Here is a 16,579-nt window from a genome sequence, read left to right as displayed (position 1 = left end):
GCTGTGGGGACAGCTGCCCTGCCGACTCAGGTGGAACTAGGCTCAGGGCTACCAGCCAGGTGGTCTGGAGGCCTGCCAGGCCGGTGCTGCCTGGTTGGCCTGGGCCTGCTTGGCTTGTGCCTGTGTACCGGGAGCCAGCTTGGGCAATCACTGAGAGCACCTTCCCTAGCTAGGCCTGGTCTGGAGGACCCCAGCCCGAGGAGCTGGCTAGGCCCTGGCGACCCCTCTGTCCCAGGTTGGTACCACTGTGTCCTGTCTGCCCTCCAGGATCTGGGGCCTGCTGACAGTAGGGGCAATAGTTTGCGGCTGGTGAAATGTGGGCTGGGCAGGCCTCTTACTGGGTCCACGCTGTTTTGCGGCTCTGTTGTCAGGATGGGATGGCCAAGGTGTGTCCTGGAACCTACTTGGGGCCCATTGTCTCCTTCTTGGAGGAGAGGTTTGCACCTCCTGAAACAAGGAGACTATTGCCTCCAAAGAGTCTTTACCTGCCATGCGGCTAGAAATGCCACCATTTGGCCCTCAGACTTGGTAGAATGTTGATTTGGGGAGGGACTCAGAGACCTTAGCTGTCTTCTGCCCGCATTACGGCAACTGTCTCCGAGCCCTGCCTGCCCATGCTTCCATCTGTTCCATCTGAAGGGCTTGTGAGTGCCCTGGGGACCTACGCCTGTGCTGGAGTGCCACAGGAGGGAAGGAGGGGCTGGCCTGGCCTCCCAGGGAGGGAGGGAGCGCTCACCCTCATGTGGGCTGCCAGGAGCCAGGCCCAGGTGACATGCCAGCTTTCCATGCTTCCCTTTCACCACCAAGGTTGTAGCCACCTCTGGGTGCCACCCACCTTCGTTTGCTTAATCCTGTCTGTACGTTGACAAAGGTTTGAGGGTGGATTACCCACGCTCCTTGAGCCACACATCCACAAAATCACAGCGGTGACGTGCCTGTCAATGTTTTTTAATACCCAGGAAAATGAACACATAGCTGTGGAACTAAAAACATTTGCATACTACCCAGGATCCCCCCAGTGGCGTGTGTCCCACACTTTGAGAAACACTGGTCTGATTGGAACCTCTGGGCAACATCTCAAGGGGATTTTGGTCTTTGAGACACTGAGGAACCTGAGGCTCAGACCGGGAAGTGTTGCCCAGGGAGCGTCTCCACAGCCAGCATGTGGGAGATTTCCAGCCTGATGCCTGGGTTTTGGGGCCTTGCCAAGGAGACAGGCCTCCCTAGTGTCCTTCCCAGTCACAGAGGCTGGGGGACGGGGTGGGCCCCAGTTACCTCTGGAGAACGTGGGTGGAGGAATAAGCCAGAAGATGCGGGCATCGGGAGGGTGGGTGGTCGGAGCTTGGGCACCCTTGGGAAGCAGCATGCTGAGGCCCCGGCACCTCTGCTGCCCTGGCTGCTGCCCTCAGGGGCCAGCCCCCGCCTGAATCCTGGCCCAGGGCTGGGGAGGCAGGCAGAGGGGCCCTCGTGGTGCCGGACACCTGCAGTGTGCCAGGCTGCAAGTCCCGTCTCTTGTTATCTTCCCAGTCGCACTGGCAGGGAGGATGGTATCCCCATTTCATGGATGAAGGAAGTGAGGTTCAGAGACTTGGCTTTCTCGAGGTCACAGAGCCAGTGGCTAGGGAAGCATATATAGACCCCCCTTTGCTTGGGGCCAGGAACCCCAGCATTCCCAGAGCCTCGCTGGCCCCAGCTGGTGGCATATGAGTGCATATGTGACAGTGAGAGCACATGTGAGTGTGTGAGTGTGTGTGCGTGTGTGAAATGCGTCAGTGTTTATTGCCCTGCCAGGTGGGATCAGACCAATTGTGTGCATGCCCCCTACTTCCCAGAACTGCCCCTCGCGGCCCCGCGCTGGCTGACAGCTCGTCTCCTCTTTTTCCCACAGCCTCCTGCACCCACTGGCCCTGAGGCTCTGGTGCCCACCGGCAAAGAGGGTCAAGCCCAGGCTGACCCCCAGCCCAGTTGCACCCCCAAACACCTGCCTGACGAGGTAAGAAGCCACTCTGGGCCACAGGGCAGAGTGCCATCCCCCAGGGAGACGCTGTAGGGAGGCCATTGAGGGGTAGTCTTTTTTGGGGGTCCCCCTCTCCCTCCCCACATGAAGTCCAGTCCAGGAGGTCTGTGCCTGTCGTGCCACCCCTCGTAGCCCTTGCTGTAACAGGGCTCTGGCAGCCAGCTCAGAAGCCTGGGTCATTCTAGGTGACATAGTTTTGTGGACTCACCAGATCATGGGTTCCTGTGTGGTGTGGGACGTCTCTAGTGGGAGCTGAAGGACTCTGTCCTTGGTTCTGTCACGCTGTGGACCAAATGTGTGCCTGACTCCAGGTTAGGAGGGAGTGGGAACAGGTGAACTAGACAGTCAGGGTCCAAGAAACTGTCAAGAGGCTGGCACTGGCTCCGGTGTGTGGAGTTTAATGAGCCCGAGTCAGTGTGCAGGTCCAGACACTGTCAGGGCAGGATGGGGCTCAGCCCAGGTGTGGACATGTGACAAGCACTGGCAGTCAGGTGACCTTGGCTCTCTGTGAGCAGAGAGGATGGCTTCTTGGACTGTATCAGGAGGAGCAGGACACCCAGACTGTGGGAGGTGACCGCCCCCCCCATGTCCCATGTGAGAGAATGTGGGGAATCTACAGCGAGTCCTGAGGAGGCCGGGGCCGGGAGGAGTGGGACCTGGTTGCTGCCTGGCTTGACCCCCTGGCTTGCTTGTGGCCTTGGACAAGTGACTTCCACCCTTTATCTGGGCCAATCCCTTGTCCTTGAAAGGCCTCTGTGACCCATGAGAAGGCTGCAGAGAAACTTTGCTAAATGGAAGGAACGCTGGGGGAAGACTAGGGGAGCAGGCTGGGCAGGAATGGTACCCCCAGTTTTCCGGTGAAGAAGACCTAGAGGCTGAGCAGGCTTGGACCCCCCCTCCCCCCGAAAGGGTTGGGTGACGGCGGTGGGGATGGCGGAGGCTCCGGTGACACTGTCCTTCCCACAGGGAAGCCGGTGGGCGGGGCGGCGGCAGGTGCTGGATTTCCCTCCCGGCCGGAGACTTCACCTGGAAGTCCACTTCCCTCCACCCAGACAGTCCTAGCCAGCCACTCCTGGGTGGGTGGGCCGAGCAGCTAATCAGCCCCTCCAGTTTGGCCTGCACTTGCTGCTGGGGGAGGGGGGCGCGGATGCAGCCAGGGGTGTCTGGCCAGAGTGATGGGAGGGCCAGGGGCAGGCCTCCCGGGGGCTGGGCCTGCCCCCACCTCAGCAGGGGCCACAGAGGAGAGGGGGAGCTGAGGCCCAGGGCAGCCCTCTCAGCTGGGGGCTGGGGGCTCGGAGGACAGGACGCCTGGGCTGAACCTTGAAGGCTGTACGATTCTTTCAAAATCTTCTATTTTCCTCATTATTAAAAACATGTGTGTTCTCTGTAGAAATTGTGAGCACTGGGGGGTTTTGCCTGTCAGTCTTTTACAAAATATGTGTTTATGACATAATTGGGATCAAACTGTACTTACTGTTTTCTAACCTGCCTTTTGCACTTAATACAATATCGAGGTCGTTTTCCATCATTAAATACTTTTCTGTAATGTGATTTTTAATGGCAGTGTAATGTTCTGGCCGCTGTGTGCCATCGCACGTTTAAGCGGCTCTCTGGTGTGTATTGTCATTGCTTCCAGTGGTGTGTCACTCCGAATTCTGCCTGGGTGAACAGGGTGATGCATGTGGGGTTAGGATGGGCAGAGGGGCTTGGGGGAGGCGCAGGCCCCTAAGTAAAGGCCTAGAGGCAGGGGACTTGGGGTGTTTGGGAGTGATGTGCCAGGAGGGGGCCAGCTGGTCCTGGGGGGCCGTGCAGCATGCTGAGGACTGCAGACCTGACTCAGCAGAGCTCTGAACCCCCGAGGACCCCAGGTTTTCCCTTGCTGACTCCTGCTTCCCCTGCCTGCTCCTTTCGTGCTCCTGTGATTAGGGGTGAGGGGCAAGATGGAGAGGTGGGGGAAGGGCAGGCTAAGTTGGGGTTCTAGATGCCCCAGCCTTGAGTCTCTGGCAGGATCCCGTTTTTTCTCCCTGACAGCCCTGCCCAGGTCTTCTCGCAGGAGGACAAACAAGCCACTGGGAACATTCACTGACACCTGAACCAGTGTGGCTGGGTACACAGGCCTCCCTTATCCTTTTGGCTGGGAGGGGGAGGTGGCCAGGCCCTGAGAGCCAGGGAGCGGAGCTGGGGTGGGGCGTCTCCTCCCGGGAGCTCCCCTGCCTGTGCACAGGTTATCACCCAGCACTGCTGGCAGCGGGTGGAAGTGCTCTTTGGTGTGGGTCTCTGTCCCCACAGGCTGTGGGCTCCTGGGGCAGACGCAGCCTGGTTCACCAGGGCTGCACGAATGCTCGCCGAGGTCAGGCCCTGGCTCAGTGGCTCGTTCATCCTCCCCTGGCAGACTTACTAAACCCCTGCTCGAGCCAGCCCCGTTCCAGGTGCCGAGCGCCCATGGGGGAGTAACTTAGACGGGTCATTGCCCTCCTCAAGCTTGAACTCTAACATGTTAGAGTAGAGACAAAAGCATAAGTAATTCATGATATAAGGAGTAATAAGTGCCGTGGAGAAGAGCACGGCAGGAAAAGGGAGTGAGCACATGGGGAGCCATCTTCTGCAGGGTGGTCAGGAGAAGGCCGCTCAGGGGAGATGCCCTTTGAGCAGAGCCCCGAGGACGAGGGCCAGGCCCTGGGAGGTCCAGACAGGCTCTGAGCTGGGAACGCCTGTGGAGAAGATGGAGAAGAGGGCGCGAAACAGGGCTGCAGGGTGTGAATGAAGGGACTCATGTCACAGGCTCTCCCCGCTGCTTTGTGGGGAGGGGGGGCAAGAGTAGAAGCTGGCAGCTGGTTAGGAGGCCGTGGTGGTAGGGCATGCCTGCATGTGGGCGACTGAAGGGCGGTGAAGGATGGGCTGGGAGAGGTTGGGCTGAGAATGGGGGGGGGGAGCCTTTAAGCTGAGCAACAGGGGCCGAGGACAGGTTTGGAGGGGAAGGGAAGAGACCTATTTGGATGGGTTCCATTCAGATGCCGTAGGCAGCAAGACTGCAGCTGAGGCCGATGGTGCTGAGCGTGTCAGGGAGGGTGTCATCAGCGTCTGGGGTGGTGGCAGAGGTCAGGTGAATCTGGCCCCTGGGGCTCCTGCCCCTGGATGGGCCTGTTAGTCCAGCCTTGCACACAAGCCCTCTGGACTTGCCAGCCTAGAGAAACTGCTGCCAGCTCTCCATTTCAGCTTCTCATCCCAAATAGCCGAATGGTTGGCACCGCCATTCTGTCACCTTCTTCAGGGCTGGTGTGGGCAGGTAGTTGGGTGCTGACACTGGGCCCAATTATTGCACCCTCCGTCCCCAAATGGAGCTTTGTCGGGTGCGTGTGCCGTAGCCCAGACCCCTCTGAGCCCCTCTGGTGGTCACACCACAGGCCTCCCTTCCTGCTTGCGCCTCAAAACCCTTAGCAGTCTTGTGGCCTGAGGCTGAAGTCCAAACTCCCCCTCCTGGTTATTCAGGGCCTTGCACGGTCTGGTGGAAGTCCACTGTTCCTGCCCCACTTTCTAACAGGCAAGTCCCCCTCCGTCCCCTGCACACCCCAGGCTCCCTCTTCACCTTCCCTCACCTCTCTCTAGAATGCTTCTCTCACCAGCAGCCTGATCCCACCTGCTCACCTTCTGTCCCTCACAGCCTCGCCTGCCCCCCACCCCACGCCCATTGTCAAAGCTCTTCCCCAAGGAATCCTGGTCAGCCCACGGAGCTTTCTGTCCAGGGTGCCCAAGCCTGGCTTTGCCTCAGGACCACCAGAGATGTTATTAAAGAGAAGAATCCTCGGAGGTCCGGCAACACCTTCTGGTTCAGAGTCCCCGGGGAAACCCAGGCATCAGGATGGCTAACAGGTCCCACAGTCACCTCTGATGGTCTGCTGGCCCATCCAGACCCACGCAGGAGGAGTGCAGCTGTCCCTGAGAGCGTGGCCTCTGACCTTTTCTTGCACACTTGCAGGGATGGGGCCCTCACTCTCCCCAGGGCAGCCCAGGCCCTGTAGGCAGCTCTGATGTGCGCAAAGCTCTTCCTTGTGCTAACTGAGCTCGATGGGCCTGCTTACAGCCTCCATGGAGGTCTGGGCTCCACAGGGCAGGGGCCACGCTTGGTACCCAGCAGCCCTCCTCTCCTATTCCCAGGGCCCAGTGGGAAGCCTGGCATATGGTGGGAACTCAGGCAGTGTCTGTGGCTTGACGGATGGAGGACTTGCCTCCCTCCACCTCTGCCGGCCTGGAGCAACTCCCTTTATGCTCAGGCCGAGGCTGCAGCCACACCAGCCAGCCCTCTGTGTGTCTCTGTGGATCCAACCATCAGCTTGGGTGCCAAGGGCTTCAGCCTTTCCAGAACGTATCCCACCCTTCCTCTCCTCTCCTCCTCTCTCCCCTCCTCTCCTCTCCCCTCCCCTCCCCTCCCTTCCCCTCCCCTCCCCTCCCCTCCCCTCCCCTCCCCTCCCCTCCCCTCCTCTCCTCTCCTCTCATCCTTATCACAGCCATGTGGAAGATGGATGCTGTTATCCCATTCATTCTTCCAATAAGCATTTATTGAGCACCTATTGTGTGCCAAGCAGTGTGCTGGGATGATGAGAGCAAGCCAAAGTGTACAGAGGGGCGAGGGCTTGTCCCATGTCACATATCTACTGAAGGCCCAAGTCAGCACTAAAACCCAGGTGTGCAGATGTATTAGTTTACTAGCTCTGCTGTAACAAAACATCACAACTTGGGAGGCTTAAACAGAAACTTACCGCCACACAGTTCTAGAGGCTCGGGTCGGAGCTCGGGGTGGGGGCAGGGCTGGTTCCAGGCCTTTCTCCTTGGCTGGTAGATAGATGGCCATCTCCCACGTCCCCCGTTGCCCAGTGGGGTTCTCCCAAGGTGCATATCTGTCCAGATTTCCTCTTCTGTTGTATAAGGACACCGGCCACATTATGTTAGGGCCCACCTTACTCTGGGATGACTCCTCCTAATTAGCTAATTACATCTGCTGTAGCCCGATTTCCAGATAAGCTGACATTTGGAGGCAATGGGGGTTAGAACCTCAACATATGAATTTTGGGTGGGGAGACACAGTTCTGATTCTCATTGTGGAGTGTGTATCCAGACCTGGGATTTCCGCAGCAGTGCGCAGGTGGTGGGGAGCACGTCATGCCGTGGGGTGGGAAAGGGGGAGGCGAGGGGAGCCCTGCGTCAGGGCCGGGCAGGGGCCCTGGGAGGGGTGCCTCAGCTGGGATGCTAACTGGGGCCCAGGAACATGGAACCTGTGTGTGCGGGTCATAGCCCTGTCCCTGTGCACTCTGGTGGGAGACAGGCCAGGAGGAGGTGCTCCTGGGCTCTGCACCCCCAACGGGGTGGCCTGGGTCCTTGCTGTCCCTTCTGCGCCTCAGTCTACCTGACTGACTTGGGACCCACCTTGCCCGTCGGGATGCTTCTGCTCATTTTCATGTATTCAGTCTGCAGGCATTTGTCAGTGTAGCTGTTTGCTGGGTCCTGCCATCCCTAGGGACACAGAGATGAGGTGCTCACAGCCCTGGCCCTCAAGCCAGGCAACAGGCCGTGGGTGGGACAGGCGGGTGAAGGTGGCGCTTAAGGTTAGGCCCACTCTGGAGCCAGACTACCCAATCCTGTCCTCACTTCCTTCTAGTGGTGTGAATTTAGGCCATTTACTTACGGTCTCTGGGCCTCCGGACCACCAGGGATGTTATTAGAGAGAGGGCTCCGCAGGGGTCTGGCAGCACCTTCTGATTCTGAGTCCCTGGGGGAACCCAGGGGTCTGGATGGCTAACAGGTCCCACAGTCACCTCTGATGGCCTGCTGGTCCATCCAGACCACGCACGAGGAGTGCAGCCGTCCCTTCATCAGTACCACTGGTAACAAAAGTAGCATCTCTCTCGTGGCTTCAGTGGGTCGGTGCACGTAAGGGGCTCAGAGCAATGGATGACTCTAGGAAATACTGAGTCATCAGCTACAGGATAGTATGATGGAGGGCGGCAGAGGGGTCATGGGGAGTGGTCCCTGCCCTGCTGAGCGCCCTGTCATCCTATTAACCATTTAGCCATTTGCCACCCTTTGCGCCTAGGTCACTGAGGGTGTGGTGTGGTGAGGGGGTATGGAGTAGCATGCTCCAAGGGAGAGATTGGAGGCTTTCTCACAGTCGCGGGTGGGGCCTGGGGGTCTGCAGGTGGGCTGGGCAGCTCTGCACTTGGGGAAGGGGTGCCCTGGTGCAGGGCTGGGGGCTTGGCTTGTTAGCCGTTGTGTTTAGTGGGCAGGTTTGGGGAGAGGTAGTGGCGGGGAAGCAAAATTAAAATTCCTCTCTGAGAAGTTAACAACTTCCAAATTAAAGGATTCTTATTTGTGAGATGCCCCAGGGGCCTTTTCAATCAAGAGGCTCTTCTGAATAATAAAAGGGCTTGAGCTGGGGTTGGAGTCCAAGCTGCAGATGAAGGGGGGGGCACTGAAAGTGGCACTGGGCCTTGAGAACCAAGGCTGTGTGATGGGGGTGGGGCAGACCCCAGGTCCTTTCTGCTCTGGTGGGGGTGGGCGTCGGGCATGCCTGTTCCCCACCCCCACTCCCAAAGCCTGTAGCCCCTCCGGCCCCAGCCTGAGCTGCGAACACTGCGCCCTCCACGAGGGACCCTCTGTCCTCCACAGCTGACCATCTGCTCTTCCACTCAAGCCAAGTTGGAGTTGGGAGGAGACTGGAGTGTGCTGCCGACAGTCTAATGGTGGATGTGGCCTGGCTTTGAGCTCAGGACGAGTCCGTCTGGATGGGAGGCAGCGTCCTTGTGGCTTCTGAGACCTCAGGCTCCTGGTGCTCATGCCGTGCCCGTTGCTCTGACCCAGCTGTCCAGGTGACATCCTAGGCATGGTTTTGTTGCTGTTTGCTGGAGTGTCCACCTGCATTTTAGCCGGCATCTCCACCCAGTGCTGCACAGCTGGTTTCCTGTACTGCTTGGGGCTGGGTATCTGCTGTGTCCCAGGTAAGGTGCACCTTCAGACCTTGCCAGGGACGCTGGCCTGTGTAACTGGGTGCCTAGAAGGTGGAGGCAGCTATTACTCGAACCCCACTTACAGATAAGGGAGTAGAGGCTCAGTGAAGTGAGGTGACCCCTCAACGCAGAGAGGGATTCTTGCCAACAGGGGTGTCTTTTCCCGTGTCCCCTAGGCCTTGCAGTTCACCGAGCAAAGGAGCTGGAGGCGACATGGGTCCAGGCCCTCTGCTCAACGGGTAGTCCCGGCCTTTTCCCCAGCCCCCAGGCTCTGCTCCTGGGAGGTGCCAAGGTCATTTGAGGAGACCTTGCCCTAGTCCAGGCAGCGGCTCTGCTGCCCAGGTGGTGGTGGTGGGGGGGTGGCTGAGTGTTTCCAGCCCACACCCCCCAGTCCTTCCTCCCACCGAGTGTCCTACTTTCTGGAGCCACAGGCCGTCTGTGTAAATACCCAGAACTGCGAGAACCTGCCCCTCCAAAAGGTCAACTGACCATGCAGGCCCTCCCCGGAGTCCTGGGGTTGGGCTGATGATTAGGAGAGGGTGATGTACTGTTTGGGGACAGGGTAGGGACAGTCCAGCAGCCTGGGTGAGGGGGGCCACCAGGAGGGCAGGTGGGTCCTACAGACCCTGTGAGGAGGCTGCCTCATCAGGTGCTCTGATCAGGCTGGAGCTTAGGGACTTTGGATTTCCGTTCTAGTCATCACCGGTTGTCTGTGTGGCCTTGAGCAAGTGACCCCATGTCCCTGGACCTCAGTTTCCTCCTGTGGGGCTGAGGTGATGAGGGTCCCATGAAATGGCGTGTGTGCAGTACCGGGCTGGCCGGTCATGCACTGCCATTGGACAGTGCTGTGCTTCCCTTAGCCTCAGTGTCCCTATCTGCACAATGGGCACAATGACACCTATCTCACAGAGGTATGGACTCCATCAGTGGGGACCCTTTCCCCCTGAATTGTTTGATGAGCCTGTCCTTCCTGAGGACCCAGTGGGCTTAATGGCCACAAAATGATAGCAAGCTGAAGTGAGAGGGACCAAGGAGAAATGTGAGCGCAGGAAAGGGAACGAGATACAGGCTGGAGAGTCAGGGAGCGCTTCCTGGAGGGGGCTGAACCTTAGCGGTCAGGAGGATTGGGGGGGCAGGCAGGAGTGTGGAGAGGGCATGCCTGGTTGGGGATCTGTGAGCTAACGCCAGGCAGGAGTAAACACAAGGTAGGGTGTGAACCCCCAGAGTGGGCAGTGGGGGCGTGGGGTGTGGGAGGGTAGGTGCAGTCAGAGCCCAGAGAGGTCCTGGCTCTGGAGCCCTGGTGGGGTGGGGGCCTAGGACTTGGGAGTGGGGCAGCTGTTTCCTGCTGTCGGGCGGAGGGTCAGCAAACATGCAGCCGGCATGGGGCCAGTGGGGAGCCAGGGTTCAGTGCAGGCTCCATGCACACAGGACTTCCCCGGCCCAGGGCCTTGGGTGGGAGGTGTGGAGGTCTCTTGCAGGGCCTGAGAGAGGCGAATGGCGGCTGCCCACACTGCAGGACGGCCAATGGGGGACTCCGGGTGGAGGGGGCGGTCAGCCTGAGAGCAACCTCTAGCCGGGATGAAGGAGGCTCTCTGGCCTGGCTTCTCCAGTGCCAAGAGACAGAGAAGCTGGGCTGCTAGAGCTGGGTGATTCCTGCTTATCCAGTACCCACTGTGCCAGGCCTGAGTCAGACTTGCTCCGAACCCCTCTGCTTACACAACAGCCCAGATAGGGGGTGGCACTTGGCCTCATCCTAAGAAGTTGGAAATTAGGCTCAGAGAGGCTAATGCCTCGTCTGTCCTGGGTCATATTCCAAACCTGAACTCTAAACTTCTTGCCTTTTCAGAGACCCCCACATTACTCTCCAGGGCTGTGGTTTATAGAAGCGATGGCCTCCTGTTCTTTCCTGGGTGGCTCAGTAGAGGGACACTCAAATATGCAGTCTTCTTGGCTTTGCCTGTCTTAAGGAGGCTCAGAAAGGTTGAGGGTCTGACCCAGTGCCACACAGCACAGGGGTCTGTAGTCCTTGACTCCCTGGAGAGGAGGTGCTGTGCTCCCTTCCTCCACAGAGTATAGTCAGCTCTGAGGACAGAGGGAGTCTTTCTAGCCACAGTCTACTCGTGTCTCTTAGCCACGGAGGGAGGCTTTAAAATCTAAGCCCCTAATTAAATCCTATGAATGCTTCAAAACAATGAAAAATTTCCCTAATAAAAGAGAAGTCACACTCAGGCATGTCCTAAATGAATGGAGTGACTTCTGGGATTAATCCAGGATGTATGGGAGGGTGCCCAGCTAGGGAAAGTGTGAGATGGATATTGTAACAAATCCTTTGCCTGTGCAGATTGCCAGCAGAAGGCACCTTGGCTCCCTCCCGGAAGCCGCATTCCCTCCTTAGCTGGCCCTGAGCAGGGTCTCTGGACCTTCTGCGATGACCTTCCAACCCCAGAGGCCAGTTTGCACAGGAGTGGGCGGCCCAGAGCCTCTTCCTTGGAGCCCCCGAGGGCCTTCGGAGACCCGCCACCTCCCCTGTCTGTTCTTCTGACCCAGTGGGGGATTCGTCCTCCCATGCCATGTGGGCCATCTCTTCTTCTTGGAACTCAAGACTCAGGCCTGCCCACTCTCCATCTCAGACCACCTGGGGAGTCTCTGCACAGTCTCCCTCTCAGTCTGCCTCAGTTTACCTTGGCCAGCTGCCTCCTCCCCAGCTGCCTTACCTCATGCAGTGGCAGGAGGGGGCAGCATTGTTTCTCCCTGGCCAGTTCTCTCAGCTGCCGCAAATGTCTGTGCTAAACCTGGGGGAAGGGAAGGCTAAGCCAGTTCTACTTGGGAACATAAAGGAACAGCACTGCTGAGGCGTAAAGAACAGAGAGCCCTCGGTGTTCCGTTTCCCACTCCCCTCCAGGGTGTGGCCAGGGCAGGAGCACTGGTTTCCGGAGTCAGATGAGCCTGAATTTGGGTCTCGCTCCCCACCTGCCTACTGTGGGACCCAGGCAACTCCCACAATCTTTCCTGCTTCCTTGTCTATAAGAGATGGGATTTTTAAAAAAAAGTTTATTGGGGAACATTGAGGGAACAGTGTGTTTCTCCAGGGCTCATCAGCTCCAAGTTGTTCTTCAATATAGTTGTGGAGGACGCAGCTCAGCAATAAGTCCAGTTACCGTTTTCAATCTTTAGTTGCAGGGGGCACAGCCCAGCATCCCATGTGGGAATTGAACCAGCAACCTTGTTGTTGAGAGCTGGCGCTCTAACCAACTGAGCCATCTGGACGCCCCTCCGGCAGCTCAGCGGCAGCTCGTCTTCAATCTAGTTGTGGAGGGCGCAGCTCACTGGGCCATGTGGGAATTGAACCGGTGACCCTGTTGTTCAGAGCTCGCGATCTAACCAACCGAGCCATCCGGCCGCCTGGGATTCTTTTTGTCATCATCGTCACCTCACGTTATTGAGAGCAGTATCTCATTCACCCACACAACAGTCGTAGGAGGTTGGTCTTGTTACTATCCCCCATTATACAGATGAGGAAACTGAGGTTCAGAGAGGTCCAGGACTCTGACCTGGATCTCTGATACCCTGTAACAACTCCATGAAGTTGTTTAGAGAAAAGCACCAGATCACAGGTACTGCTCCATAAGCTTTGTCCCCACCTGCTCCCTTCCCTTAGCTTGACGAGGTGCTGAGGCCCTTCAGAGGCTGGGGCAGGGGACACTGGGGACAAGGAGCCCCGGCCCCTTTCTCACCACCCCTCTCTGCTTTAGAGCTGAGCTGTCCATTCATTCATTCATTCATGTCCTAAATGAATGGAGTGACTTCTGGAATTAATCCAGGATGTATGGGAGGGTGCCCAGCTAGGGAAAGTGTGAGATGATTACTGTAACAAATCCTTTGCCTGTGCAGATTGCCAGCAGAAGGCACCTTAGCTCCCTCCCGGAAGCCGCATTCCCTCCTTAGCTGGCCCTGAGCAGGGTCTCTGGACCTTCTGCGATGACCTTCCAACCCCAGAGGCCAGTTTGCACAGGAGTTTCACTCACTTACCAAGTGTATGAAACACTCACCAAGTAAGTGCCAGGTGCTGCTCCTGCCTTCTGGTAGTTTCCATTTTTTTGGGAGTGACAGCAGCCAAATTGCAAATAATTTGGATAACATCAGACTGTAATGACTTTGGGAGGAAGAGCATCAGGGCCATGAAATAGGGAGTAGCTGGGGTGGGCTGAGCAGCTTTGGAGGGGAAGGGTCCAGGCAGGTCTTCCTGAAGAGGTGACACTGAAGCTGACACCTTAAGTCTGAGCACAACTGGCCCCCAGGTGGGCTGAGCAGCCAGGCAGAGGCCAGCAGGGGGGACAGCTGGGTGTGTTTAAAGACCAGGAGGAAGAGGGCTGGCTGGGGAATGAGGGAGGAGAGGGGTGGGAAACCCCACTGAGGAGCAGTGTGGGGACAGAGCCAGGAGTGCAGTTTCCAGGCTCTCGGCCTCACGTGGAAAGGTGCTGGCTCAGGTAGTAAATGGCCATCAACTGTGATTGGATGGCCATCAGCTGTGGCTTGTTGGCCGTCAGCTGTAACCAGTGAGCCATTGGCCACTAATATAACTGCCGTGGCTACTCTGGCAGAAAATGGGGGCTGGCAAGATGGTGGTGGCTGAGCCTGCAAGCGCGGATTGCAGCTGGCACGGCGGGTTGCAGACAGTGTGAATCCTGCTTCCTGTGTCTCCAACCCAGCCGCCAGTGAGAATATAGTGGTGTGACTACCCTATCTGTGGCTCTGTGGGTGTTCCTTTTTGGCCTCACCGTGTCCTGCGTTCTTATGTGGGGAGCAGGAGCAGAGGCCCAGCAGGCCGCCCCGCATGACAAGCAGCTTTCATTCAGAGCTCTGTGGAAAGCTCTGGAGGTGCTAAGCAGGAGAGTGATAGGATCTGACTTGTGCTTTCCAAACTCTGTCTGGCCAGCATGGGGGAGAGAATTGATCAGCATGAAGGCAAGGAAAGCAGGGAGCCTGGTGGCAGGGGGTGCAGGGTCTGGGGGACAGTGGTGGGGTCATGGTTGGGGTGGCTGCGGGATGATGAGAAATAGATGATGGAGAGATTGGCCTTGGGGTGGGAAGGCTGAGAGTCCAGGTCGGGAGAAGGCGTTTTGGCCTGAGTGACAAGATTCACGGTGGCACCATTTTCTGATATGGTAACCTGGACAAGGTGGCGGGGTGATAGTCCTTGGTGTGAGGTGCCAAGGAGCCTCCAGGAGCCTTGTTCCCTGGCTCCCTGCGTGTTTGTAGTTGCTCTCAGATAACTGCTCTCGTCCAGTCACACTGGGCCAAGCTCAAACATGTTGGGTCATCTCATTGCCAACTTCATTTTTCAGACGAGGCAACTGAGGGGCTCACCTCAGTCCCCGAACTGCACAGGGCCTCTGGCATGTAGGGGAGGCAGCAAGAACCTGAGTGACACTCGGTAGGAAGGTGGCAGGAAAACCGGAGCCCAGCTGCTGTCTCCTGCTGATGCCTGGTGTGTGCGTGCGTGCGTGCGTGCGTGCGTGCGTGCGTGCGTGTGTGTATGTGTGGAGGGGGAGAGAGAGAGCGAGAGTCTGTGTGTGTATGCGCATGCATGCATGCATGTGTGTGTGTGTATGTGAGTGTGAGTGAGCTTGCGCGTGCCTTGGGCCCATTAACAAACAGAGAAATAAATTAACAAGTATTCAACCCACCAAATGTTCCTTCTGTTCTGTATAATGGAGCATAGGAACATGATTTTCCCCTGGAGCAAATTGCTGCAGCTGAACTGCTCCTCCAAAAACTGCTTGAAATTCTGGAATGCTTGTTGATTTCCGGTACTTTTCCTTTCTGCCTTCTGTCCCCAACCCCCAGGCTGCTTCCCTCCACCTTCCCCTGCCCTGGCTTAGAAGAGCCAGATTGTCACAGAGCAGGGGTCCCTACCCTGCAGATGGGGGGATCCTGGAGGGCAGCAGCTCAGGCCAGAAGTGCAGAGGGTGAGGGTCCTTTTTGTGTGCTGAGCATGAATGAAATGCCCAGAATGAAATGCTGAAAGAAAGGACCCACTACCTCCCATGGAGGCTGCCACAGACATGCTGTGTGACCTTGGGCAAGTCACTGCCCCTTCTGGGCTTTAGTTTCCTCCGGCAAAGTAGGGCTGATCATGCCCACCATTCCACGTGAAGATGCCTTGTGGACAGAGCAGTGTGCAACTGTGAAGCACCTCCTTCTGAGGACACCGTGTACAGGGAATGGGGAGCCCCTCACCCCACCTCCTTCTGAGGACACCGTGTACAGGGAATGGGGTGCCCCTCACCCCACCTCCTTCTGAGGACACCGTGTACAGGGAATGGGGTGCCCCTCACCTCACCTCCTTCTGAGGACACCGTGTACAGGGAATGGGGTGCCCCTCACCCCACCTCCTTCTGAGGACACCGTGTACAGGGAATGGGGTGCCCCTCACCCCACCTCCTTCTGAGGACACCGTGTACAGGGAATGGGGTGCCCCTCACCCCACCTCCTTCTGAGGACACCGTGTACAGGGAATGGGGTTCCCCCCTCACCCCACCTCCTTCTGAGGACACCGTGTACAGGGAATGGGGTGCCCCTCACCCCACCTCCTTCTGAGGACACCGTGTACAGGGAATGGGGTGCCCCTCACCCCACCTCCTTCTGAGGACACCGTGTACAGGGAATGGGGTTCCCCCCTCACCCCACCTCCTTCTGAGGACACCGTGTACAGGGAATGGGGTGCCCCTTACCTCACCTCCTTCTGAGGACACTGTACTGGGAATGGGGTTCCCCCCTCACCCCAACTCCTGAGGACACTGTACTGGGAATGGGGTGCCCCTTACCCCACCTCCTTCTGAGGACACTGTACTGGGAATGGGTCTCCCCCCTCACCCCACCTCCTGAGGACACTGTACTGGGAATGGGGTGCCCCTTACCCCACCTCCTTCTGAGGACACTGTACTGGGAATGGGTCTCCCCCCTCACCCCACCTCCTGAGGACACTGTACTGGGAATGGGTCTCCCCCCTCACCCCACCTCCTCCTGAGGACACTGTACTGGGAATGGGTCTCCCCCCTCACCCCACCTCCTGAGGACACTGTACTGGGAATGGGTCTCCCCCCTCACCCCACCTCCTTCTGAGGACACCGTGTACAGGGAATGGGGTGCCCCTCACCCCACCTCCTTCTGAGGACACCGTGTACAGGGAATGGGGTTCCCCCCTCACCCCACCTCCTTCTGAGGACACCGTGTACAGGGAATGGGGTGCCCCTCACCCCACCTCCTTCTGAGGACACTGTACAGGGAATGGGGTGCCCCTTCCCCCCACCCCAGGCCCTTCTGTGGAGCCTTTGGACTCCGGGACTCTTGCCCTGCCTCTGAAATCCTCTAGGACACTTCTAATTTTCTTAAAGCTAAGTAATTTTAATCTACTTTAATTAAACATGTCATAAAAATGTATATTTATTTATAGACCTTCTCTCTCTTTGCAAGTCCTGATCATGTCTGTCGTTGAGAGCGCAGCCAGTTCTCCGCTTGCAGGCAGCCCCCTTAGGGTGGGAGACTGGGTTGGCAGAGGCCG

The 16,579-nt window shown here is 57.8% G+C and overlaps 1 protein-coding gene across 9 annotated transcripts in view; it reads left to right on the top strand.

The window, feature by feature from the left end:
- LINGO1 (leucine rich repeat and Ig domain containing 1) overlaps positions 1-16,579 on the top strand; it is a 188,795-nt gene that overhangs the window by 18,650 nt on the left and 153,566 nt on the right. For 8 of the 9 annotated variants that reach the window (XM_081047886.1, XM_081047894.1, XM_081047897.1 and 5 more), the window contains exon 2: positions 1,889-1,993. The gene's annotated coding sequence lies outside the window, so the exon portion shown is untranslated. Of the gene's footprint in view, positions 1-1,888; positions 1,994-12,479; positions 12,497-16,579 lie in introns of those variants that run through there. The other variant, XM_081047895.1, reaches the window with a different exon arrangement.

The sequence above is a fragment of the Rhinolophus hipposideros genome (genome assembly GCF_964194185.1).
Source record: "Rhinolophus hipposideros genome assembly, chromosome: 5".
In the NCBI taxonomy this organism is placed as follows: domain Eukaryota; kingdom Metazoa; phylum Chordata; class Mammalia; order Chiroptera; family Rhinolophidae; genus Rhinolophus; species Rhinolophus hipposideros.
This window is presented reverse-complemented; position numbering and strand designations above follow the sequence as displayed.